The sequence below is a fragment of the Chironomus tepperi genome, unplaced genomic scaffold, assembly GCF_022539635.2.
Source record: "Chironomus tepperi strain 1889 unplaced genomic scaffold, CSIRO-AGI_Ctep_v1 contig_453, whole genome shotgun sequence".
NCBI classification, from domain to species: domain Eukaryota; kingdom Metazoa; phylum Arthropoda; class Insecta; order Diptera; family Chironomidae; genus Chironomus; species Chironomus tepperi.
The window spans coordinates 523,116-535,142 of record NW_027226575.1 but is presented as its reverse complement, the minus strand read 5'-3'; positions in this window follow the sequence as shown (position 1 = coordinate 535,142).

The following is a 12,027-nucleotide window of genomic DNA, read 5'->3' as shown; positions in this document are numbered from 1 at the left end:
ATTGAATGAAAATAGGAAGAGCATTTATGATCGTTTACCTCCTTCGCCCTTAAGTTACTATCCTGAGCTATACAAATGAAGAATACTCTGCCACGAAACTCTAAAGGGTCCGAGTGACCTCCTTAATTAATACCAAATGGTCCATATAGCTTCCTAAAATAGGTGGCTTTCAAAAGAGGTTTGGTGGAACATTAGAAGCTTTGTGGCGGAGCCTTCCTCATTTGTGTTACTGGGGTATCACAATTGTAGCCCATTTCATGACCAAATTCGCTTTATAAATAAGAACGAATCAAACTCATACGAATTAGGATTATGCAACTAAGTTTAATATCGAAAGATCGTCCTTATTGGTGCCACATACTTATTTTAAGACCAAGAAGTGAGCAGGAGTTTCTCCAGAAATCCATTTGACGAACAATTCACAAGACAAAAGAAATTCAATCAAATTTCCCCATCAAAAATGATAAATTTGAAAGCATTTGCAAATAGAAAAGATCTGCTAAGATTAGACTCAGCTATAATCTTTTCCATTTTTTCCTAGGGCTTACGTTGTGATATTTTTATAAATTTACTTTGAGCTATGCACTCAAAAGACCACGCGTTGAACTTTTCCCACGACAAATTCATCATTCGAAATGTCATAGAATTATATTTTCTTATGATTATCTTAAAAGCTATCAAAAATAATAAGCTCAAAAAAGAAATTGATGGAGGCAATTCCAAGTAGCTATCTGCTCATTTCTTGAAGTAAAAAAATTCACTTCTAATGATCTAATTGAATAAGGATAATTAAAATTGATGAGTTCAAAGCTGCTATGTGTTCAATGCTAGACGATAGTATGTAAAGTAGATGAATAAATGAGGAAGTTTCATTAAGGGATGTTCAAAAATGACGTTGAAATGACAAGGAATGAGTAAAATTTTATTGGACAGTAGTTCTTCTAGGAGGATTTAAGGATATTTTCTCAAAAAATCATTAGAGCAGAGCGCGAAGTCAAGTCGAAATTTATGTGAAATAGAGTCAACTAGGGTCGACTTTTTCCTTCAAAATATGAATCGGGTTTGGGTTGTGCTCTACAGTTAATGAAAGCATTTGATTCAGATGAGGATTTAAACCAAAAATCTGAAAATATCTGAATCCTGTATTAAACAGAGCTTCACGTCGACTTGGACTTTATATGAAAAAGTTGACTTTAGTCTACTCTACTCCTTATAAACGTGGAGTCAACTCTTCTCCGTATAACATTCGAGTCTACTTTACTCCATACAACATCCGAGTCGACTCAACTCCCGGCAACATCCAAGTCGGCTCGACTCTATATAACATTCAAGTCGATTTCAGGATCTGATTCAAAAACTACACTTGAATGGACTAGTGACTCTCAAAATCTCAATGTTTTCACATACATCATTTATGAACGTCCCTTAATAATTTATGATTTTATATTATCTATTGTTTCACTTCTAACTGACCTTAATTACTCAATTCTATCTACAATCATGCACACATATACACTCATAATTGATAATAAATAATAAATTACACACAAATTGCGTTAATGAACCAGAGAATAATTGAAAAAGTAATAATAATAATGATAATTGATAACATAAAAAAAAACTGCTAATCATTTATTTAAATAATGATGAGGAGTAAGGAAATCTAAAGAAAAAATGATGAGATCAAATTTATATTTCTGTAATGAAATAATAATAATCAAAAAAAAATGTGTTATGGTAAGTAGATGATGTTGAGAAGAGTATGATGAATGACTAGAACGAAGGAAATTATTCTCAAATAAAAAATTACATAATTATAGAGAAAAAAAAACTATTTTTAAGAAATAACAATTAAAATGATAACAAATTATACAAAAAAACAAAAAAATCTATAAGACATGTCAACTTTGGGTTTGAATTTGAGCAAATTAGAATTTTTAATAATAGATGAATGATGAAGATTGGAAGTTGAAACTGACGTGAAATGATTTTATTGTGATTAAGAAATTGAAAGTTATTTTTGGAAATTCAGCTTTTGAAAAGGGTTTTTGAGAATGACAAAAATTTTTTTTCTGATTTACTTTTTAAGATGCTGTTTGAAATTGGAGATTTATATTTAAGAAATGAGGGTGAATATTTGAAAAATAAGGGTGAATTCTCTTATATCTGATAGTATCTTCTTTAAAAGGTATGTCCCAGGGTCATACACGTGGCCGCAGAGTTCAAAGCAGAGCTTTGCTCAAAGGTCAGACACGTGGCAACTGAATTGAACGCGGAGCTTTACTCAATGATCAGATACCATCTTGAGCCTTGCACTCAGTTTACTCTTCTCTTGAGAGGACGCCCTTAGCTCTGCTAGGAAGTTAGAACGTATTTTAGTCAACAATCGATGATTTTCGACAGCAAAAATGAGATTTTCTTGCAATGCGTCACTCAATTCAGTATATTACGCACTAAATCTATGTTTAGAAACTGGAGCACCTAAGGGACATCATAGTTGTCACTTAACATCCCACAATAAGTAGCAATACAAGAAATATTCTGTCTTGTTGCATTTTATATTAAATTTTCTTCACAGAATATGAACAATAAAAAATTTATCATCCATAAAATCATTTTCACGTCAATTCCAAGTTCCAAGAAGAATGATAAAGGAAGCATGACTGAAGCTAGCTTACATGGTTTTTTTATTTTTTTATTTTACTCCCTATACACATAAATAGTATAAGTTTATGATATGAAAGTATAAAATTATATACAAGAGATGAAAAAAAAGAGATTCGTTCACAAAATTGAAATGTCTTATGCAGGTATTCGACGTCTTCCTATTGCTGCTGTCTATTAAATATAAAGAAATAAAATAATAAAATAAAAATGAATGTAATATTACACTTTTTGAAAACTTATTTATAGCAAAAAAAATGATGATATAAGATAAAAAATAATAATTGAGAATTAAGAAACTGTCAGATAGAACAAAAAATAATAAGTCTTTAAAGGAAGTAAAAAAAATTTCATTCAAGTTGCTAAAAAAAAATTGAAACTTTTCACCTTAAGTAGTAGCTGAAGTTGTGGTAAATTAAATATGAAAAAAAAAGAGATTAAATTCCTAGGTTCATTAAAGTGTGGATGAATACGTTCCTATAGGGATTCGCGAGAAATTTTTCGTAAATGCAAAAAATGTCTAGAGGGGAAAGAAACATTTTGTACGCCTAATTAAGCAAGCAAAAAAACTCATACTTATTTACCCACCTGCTACTTCCTCCGAGCTTCGTGAGAGCAAACTTAACGAACCTTTGCGTAATTTCTTACAATATCATCTTCTCATAGCAAATCATATGGCAGTAGAATGTCAAGAAAGAATATTCTTTTTTGGATGAAACCACTTCAGCTGCCGACACCCCCATGTCAAACAACAACTCAAAATATACAACCATAAAATGCGATGAATAAGAAAAAAAAGTGAAATTTTCTTCTTTTCTTTTGAATAATTTTCTCACCTCTCCAATATTTTCTTTCTTCGTACGGTTCCTGTACCGAGTGACATGAATGAAGAAGGCTCTGAAATGGAGCAGCACTTGGAAGCGGAGTCCGAAGATGACTCGATTTTTATATGAAGTCGAGTCGACTATTCTTTACAAAATCCGAGTCGACTTCGAGCGCTGAATGCAGGACGTCTTTAATTTGCAGCCAATGCAGCCATACATGATGGAACAAGAGCTTTAACAGAGCTCCATCCCAGATCCTTCCTCATTTGCATCACTCGGGTGTACTTGCATGACTTTTTTTTCTTTTATCATTCAACACTCAAGAGAACTAGAAGTAAGAGATGGAGCACAAAAAAAGTTTGAAGAGCATTAAAATTACCCAAAGGAAAATCAATTTTCATTCTAGAGAGGGAGAAAAAATAATATTTAAAGATGTTGGATGTTTGGATGTTCGTTTTTTAATTTAAAGTTTTCATTTCAATTTTTTCTGTCTTAAATGTGGAAGCTTTTTTTTGGCTCCAGACGATGACTGGAGATTAAATTAAATGGGTAATTGTGGATATTCTTTTTTGACTTGCATTTTTGCTGGTCAGGTGGAAGTTGGTGAGTTAGTCATGAGATAGGAGCGGTTAATTGATTTTGATTTGACGGTTGAAGGATATTCGGGATTGTAGCTTTGTAGAATGGCTGGAATCAAGTGACATTTGGTCAACCTTAAGGATGATTTGGATGCAATTTTATGCCTAAGTAATTTTGTTGTCCCAGAGCTCAAAGTCGAGTCGACTATGATCATCTTGTCCATATAAAAACCAAGTCGACTTTCATCTCTGGTTTATCCTGAACAGGCAAGTTAAATGGAATAGAACCTTCAATAATCATCCACAAATCATACCTTCCAGAATAGAAAAATCGAATTTTAATAACTTAATTCCATTCCTTTGGGTATTGATAGATTAAAGTAATTCCTTCAAACTTTTCATCTCCAAATTCTCCCCCATCCTTAACTTTATCACCAAAAATTTAATCATATAACCAGACATAAAACATTTCATCATCATATCCTTATCACATCTGTCACATTTTAATTTCCTACATCATTTACCAATTGAAGGAGAAGAAAATCTTAAAGAAAGAAAAAACATCACTTTATTCATCCTGAAAATTCCTTCCGATTTCCCATTGCATTTGTCAACATTTTTGAGTAAACATAAAGATATATTTCCAATAACAAGAATCCCAAAAATAGCAGCAAAAACATTTACGCATAAATTTGTCGCCGGAAATTAAAATTGAAAGTAATTTTTTATGCTGGTTGTCACACCTGTCAGACCTTCCACCAATCTAGCCCCCCTTCCAAAAAAATGAAAAATTTATAATAATGAAAAAAAAAACGTTATCGTATATATGTTGTTTATAGGTCGAAAGAGAGAGGAGAAGAAGAAGTGGAGATGGCATAAAAAAAATCGATTATTAAAGCATTTTACTTGTCAAAATTTAAAATGGAATATTTTTGAAGTGTCCTTCGTTAAAGTAAACAAAAAAATGGTCGGAAAAATTATCAAATTTATATTTTTATGCGGACAAATTTCCCGAGCGACACAAATGAAGAAGGCTCCGCCATGAAGCTTTTAAGGCTCTCCTTAAACTCTGTTATTTGGAAACCGCCTCGGTTTGACATTCATATAACTGCCATATGCTCGAAATGTCTATTTTTGGCAGCCATGTGGACACCAAACGAAGGCGGTTTAAGGACCAAATGGAATCCAAATGGAGAACCAAATGGAAGCCAAATGGAAGCCAAATGGAGGACCAAATGAAAGCTCCATTTGGTGTTCATTTAGTGCTATTAAAAGAGCTTTAGCAGATCCTTCTTCATCTCTGTCGCTCAGATTTATAGATGCAGTTATCATAATTTTAAAGACAAAACTTGAAAAAAGTTTGAAATAATAATAAGTGAAAAACTCTCCAAAGAACTATTCTTCCGGTACGTTAGTATAATTTATCATAATAACGAAGAAGTGAGAAATAGAATTAAAAAAACTATTTTTACACTCATTTTCTCGACAATTAGTTTTTAATTAAAAAAAACTCAGAGCAATTTTTTTCCTTTGAAATGGAAAATTTTCCATAATTATTAAATTTCCTCTGAATGAAAAATTTTTGTGTGTTTTTATGGAAACTTAAAATTTTTTTGTGGGTTATTGTTGCTCTAAGCATTTTCATGGTGAGAAATATGATGGTATAATTGGGGTGGATTATTGATTAGGTTCATTAAATTTTCAACGAGATTTAGATTGTGGAAATTAGTTTCAATTTAAATATTTCAGACTTTTAAAGCTGTTCAGATCTAGAAAATCTGTAGCTACACAAGGACGATTTGCAGCTGATAATAGTTTGACGAGTGAGACTAGTCTTGCAGATTTCAGCGATATTTAAACCAAATTTAAACTTTAAAATCTGAAGAAAATTTATTCAATTTAAAATTTTTAATTATTTTTCTATACATCCCTATCTCCCTATTTTTCGCTCATATTTCTCATATCTACTTCATAATTATATTCTCAATTTGCATCCAGAAAGTTTTTTCTCTTCAACCAGTTGTAAGAAGAGTAGCGAAAGAAGCGGAAATTTAAAAAGTTGAGATGGTTAATTTCAAGAATTTATTCCTACCCGATCAGCACATATATCGACACGTATTAAAATGTTGCAGCTGCTGTGACTTGGAGGCAAAGAACTTAGAACTAGTACTCTGACTTTGTACAGAAAAGTTGACTCGATTCCATATAAAGTTGAATTTGAGCAGTACTTAGAAGCAATTGACAGCAAATTACAAAATTTGATTGATATCACCAAGTGGCTGCCACTTGGTTCTAAGTATACTACTCCCTCACCTCCATGATAGCAACATTGAAATATATCTAGATCGGGAAATATTCTTCAGAAATTCCTCAATGTCACAAAGTACGCATTTTGTAAAATTTTCATGACAAGCAAAAATTTTTACGAAAAGTTCTGCGTAACACGTCAAGAAATTATGTAAAATGTGACAAGTATGTGTCACATAGTAGTATAAAAACACGTGCAAGAATAAAGCTTTAACTGTAGATGTTGTAGGTTATCTTAAAGTGCGACATTTCAGCATGTATCTCAGTTAAAGGGAAACCATTTAGAGTATTGGCTAACAATCAGCCTTAGTTAGAGGAATGTCATGTGAAATTTACAATTTTTTGAGAATTTGTGTTTCGTGGTACACTAAAGTGCTTGAAAATCTTTTTGGAAATGCCATGATGCTGTCCTTGTGCGGCTTCGGTTGTTGCTTACCACCACAGGTGTCCCATGGCATAAAAAAGGTTGCCTACCACTGATGTAGACCAACACACCATTTAAAATGCAAATCATTCTAAACAAACGAACTAGGTCAGAATTTTCAGCATAGAACAAAGCAAAGCTACAAAAATTGAAAACACCTAAAAGCAACCTTAATGCTACATAATTTGTCTATCATATTTCTCACCATAACCTAAATATTTCCACCCCAAAGCCATAAAAATCAGTCGTCAAATTTCCTGTAATAAAACCTACAATTCGAGAGAAATGAGAAGGAAAAAAAATTCAAAAACTTTTTAATTAATTCAAACGAAACAGCCGAGACAGACGAGAGAATTCGGTGAACCGCATCAAATTATTATTATTTTTCCTCCATTTTTCTGTACAAAACACATCAAAAATTTAAAAATTATAAAAAATTAATAATTTTTTAACCCCTCCACAAAATGCTTTTTATGTTCATTTCATATGAAAAAATAATAAAATATATGAGTACTACTCCAAAAAAAAAAAGTGGCATTAATTAATGAACAACTTAACATATCATAAATGTTGTGTCATATTAAGCGGTGTTTTGTGTTGAAAAATAATGATGAAATGATATTTTACGTGAATATATTTCAATGTTCAATGAATATATTATGAGAAAAAAAACATAACAATGCTGTATTATTCTGGGCTAGATTGGACGGAAATGTGTCAAAAAATAAATAAAAATTGTGAATGATTATTGACAAAAATTTTTATGTGATGCTAAAAATAAAATGCCGAAAATATTGTTTAAAAAAATGATGAAAAGCTTTATAATGAACTGCATTAAGAATATGAAAAACAATTAAAATTATACCTACATACTGTTTATTGTAATAACAATATGAACATGCAGAAAAAAATTATAAAAAAAGTCATAAATTAAAGAAAATTATATGTTAGGTGAAAGTTCAAGAATGAAGGAAAAAATAAAATAAAAATATGAAAAATATTTTGAAATTTAAAATTTTCTTTTAATTTTTTAGCTTTCAGATTCAATTTTAATTCTGAGCGACTCAAATGAGTAAGGCTCTTCTTCGGGAGCACTAAATATAAGCCCTCGTTCAATTCACAGTCTTATGAATGCCACATGGTGGTGGCTTCCAATTAATGTTAACAAAAGAGCTTTAGCAAAGCTTTGAAAGCTCTGTGACGGACCTTTCTTCATTTGTGTCTCTCGGAAATATATTTCTATATTGGATCCTGAAGTAAGTCATGCAAAGTATGCAATTAATAGTGTACAAAAGTACCTCATATTAATACTTCCATAGCGGATCATTTTTTCGTTGTATTGAAAAGGTTTGATGGATTTTTGGTGTGATTTGTGGCTTTGCTCTGTGCAATTTTGTGGTTCTTCATATGAAACGACTAAATGTGCGACTATAGTCATTCAAATTTAATAAATTGGTGGTCTTTCTGGCCTCTGAGGTTAGGCAACAGGCTGAATATTGATTCCTATTAGAAGTCGTTAATTCCATTAGTATTTAGAGTTTCCAGAGAAAATGCCAGTGCTAGTACAGAAGGACAAGTATATTGCAGCGCTCTTGATTTGAATCCGCAAATGAAAGGACGTTTAGGATCCCCAAAAACTACATATCGCATGAAAGAATGTCAGCTACATGCGAAGGGAGAATTTGTACAAACTAGGTGACGGTGCCAGCAACTGAGCAAGATAGAAAGCATTTTGTAGTAACCTTAGTTTTGCATAGAAGCATGGTTACAGTAATTAAGAGTGTTATCGATATGACAAGGATTCTCACATCGCTCAAGACATTACACAAACATACAGCATGAACATGAAGTAATTCACAAAATTGAGAATACTTAATTATTCTCATAATCACGCTAATTTAGATTAACATCAATGAACATGTTCATTGCCTCTTATGAATAGTTCCAAAGACCATCAAATGTTCACTAAACATGCACAAATGTCTTAGAAAACTTCATTAGCCCCGAGCGACAAAACATTAACATCCAAGTTCCCTCATAAAAACTATAAGAAAAAGACATGAACTCAACTATATGGCTTTCAATGACTGCTTCATGTCGCCCGGAAACGAACTCAAAGTTCACGTTTTGTTTCCAAGAAAACTACACAAATTCTACAGAGAATTTTAACCTCACATGTTGAACTTTACAGTACAAAAAAGAAATTTTCTTCATTAATTCAAATGCATACCGAAGAATGAAGCCATTCCATTTGAGACTACGTCAACACACAATTCACTGAAAACTTTTATAAACAATAATCGCATTTCAACATTTTTCATTTATTTCATTCTTTTTTGAAAGTCATTGTATTTATGAAAAAGCGGTGCTTGAAAATCTAAATGAAAAAAAGATTCAAAATGCAACAGTAAAGATACTTAAAATACAAAAAAGCATAAAAGGTCGGGTAAGTGCACTTTCTAGCATAAGAATAAAAAAAATCTTTTTAAATGCACTTCACGTCTTGCAACTTTGTGTTTTTCTTTTCATTCTCTTACCACCTTACAATGTTCCTCGATTTCTTTTTTACTTCTAACCATAAAACAATGGGTAAAGTTTGTAGTGAGAAATTTCGTGAATGAATGGCTTGGGGAATTTTTGTTGATACTCGACACTTCTCTTCTGTTTTTCTTCATATTGTAGTTTTTAAGACAAAATGAACTTTAATCCGTTTAAAGATCTGCTTAATATGCTTGAGACATAGAAGTTGAGGAATTTTCCTTATTTTCATGTGCAGTGGTGTATATAGGTTGACTTTGAATGGATCAAACATAAGAGACAATCAGGAAGAGGATGGTCGAAGTTGCAGTCAATGGCAGTGATGGGCAACTTTTATGCTAGATTGTCCATTATTGATCTAAGGCAGTGGTGGACCATCTTTTATTTTAGACGATAAACCTTAGGGGTAAGTCTTACACGCCCAACTGTTCAAGGCATCTGCAAATTATATTGACAGCACACAAATGTGTCGTAGCTCACAGGTTGTTCATCACTGGTCTAAGGTAACCTTATCTTCCCAACTATTGTATTGAAAGCAATCAACAGTCTACAAAGAGTAGCACATGTAAATCCCGCTCCTGAAATTTCCCTGTTCAGCTCTTAATCCAAAAAACACCATGAATTTCAAAATTTCCTCAAAAGTTGAACATACGAAGCATGTACATAGCTCTAGAATGAAAAATCTCTAATTCACAACAAATTTATCTCATTTGTAGTGCTTAAAGATACAACATTAAATGAAATAAAACTTTTTTTTGTGCATTAATACTGTTGTAAGAAATTTTAATTATCCATATGCAATGCAATTTGTACAAGCTTTGGAATGAAATACATTCTTTGTCTTTATGTAAGACAACATTTGCATATGTGTAAATTTTATTTAAGTTCTGTAAAGTTTTTTGACAGAAAAGCTTGAAAATATAGCTTTTGAGTGTATACCGAAAATTAATTGCATGATTATTTACACTGGTTTGAATGAGATTATAAGTTGCTGTAAGGTTGAATTCAAATGAACTTTGGTGGAGGGTTTAGGGATGAAATTCATAATAAATTAGCTTTCCAGCACCCATAACTTACTTTATTTTTCTTTCAACGTGAATTTGTCCTGAAAATTCAACAAATTTGCTCAAAAATCACAATTTTCAGTCATTGACAGCTCTTGATATCGATCACATCAGCTGAAAATGCATTTTAGATCCCTCAAGGCATTTCTCTCACGAAAAAGCAACAGAATTGACACGAAATCAATTTTCTATGCAATTCATTGATCCAACACAAAGTATGCATTGCATCTCTATGTATACTATCATTTCCAGAAGCTATACACGCTTCATTGAAACTATCTCTAAACTACCAGTTGAGCAACAATGAAAAAAATTTAATGAAAACATCATAAACCGTTTGCCGTAAACCATCCACAACTCCTATGAAATGAGGTAATACGAATGCAATTTTCAAGTTTTGATTGCAGCATCTAAAGTACAAAAGTTCACATAATATAGCATCATTTAAGATTACAAACAAAACCAGACAAACCATTGTACATTCAAAGATGCACTTTCACACTATTAAAATTTTATTGCCATTGCTTTAATAATCCTTTCTGAAAATGCTCTTATTTGTATGTAATATGTTGTATTATTCAGCATAAAATGGGCGGCAAATGAAAAATAAACTTGCAATTAAGGTGAAAATTTATGACACTATTAAGAGAAAGGCACAACTTGAAAGTACGTGAAGCTACTCTTTTCTTGCCCTTCCATCCAACAACATCGCTGTTTATTGCATGCATTTTGAAAATGTCTGAATGCGCTGCTTAATTATTCATTAAATTTTTTTTTCTCCCCTTTTTTTCCACTTCTCACTTACAAGCATATACTCGGGATTATGTTAATTCATCATTGCATAAATATTTTTTTTTCTAGTGCTTGAGTTTCTGTTTCCTTTTATGGAAGCTTTGAAGAGCTCTCTTGCTATTTGCAACATATTAAAATTAACTTGCTTGGTGTTAAAAGCAGTACATTGTTGTACAATGTATAAAGGCTATGAAACGACGTAATAAGTTGTTTATGTGTAGAGATTAATCAAATCCTTATTTTTGTAGCTTGATTAAAAATTATTAAATTTTTCTGGATTGTATGCATGACAACCGGAGTCGGTTTTATATTCTTAAGCCTAGAAGGCTTTACTATGAGTTTACAAAGACTCTATTGCATCTTCCATCTGTAGGCTTGGACAGATTGAAAACCAGGCTGTAAGGTTAGTTGCCGACTAGTTGCCTTGCTAAGTCTTTAATCCTTGATCACAACTTCTAGGTGCTATAATTAGGCATTTAAGTACTAAGCCAATGATGTCCATTTAAGCTACGCAGGCCTGCAGTTTTAGACTGTACCTTAAACAATTCTCCTGACCTGAAGAGACCTGCAGTCATTTTGATATATCATGCGACACAATTTGCACAATGCCGTCAAGGCAATTTTACGACTAATAGTTCTAAAAGACTAATAGAATCAACGACATAACAAAGCCCTAGCGAACACGCTGTACTGTTCAGGACAGCAATTTCCACATTTTCACTCCACGCAGCCCCTTTAAAAATTCCACAAAAAATATATTCAACCATGCAAAACAAATTTACTTCCCACATTTTTTTGAAGATGACAGCATTTGAATGATTATCTTTTATTTATAT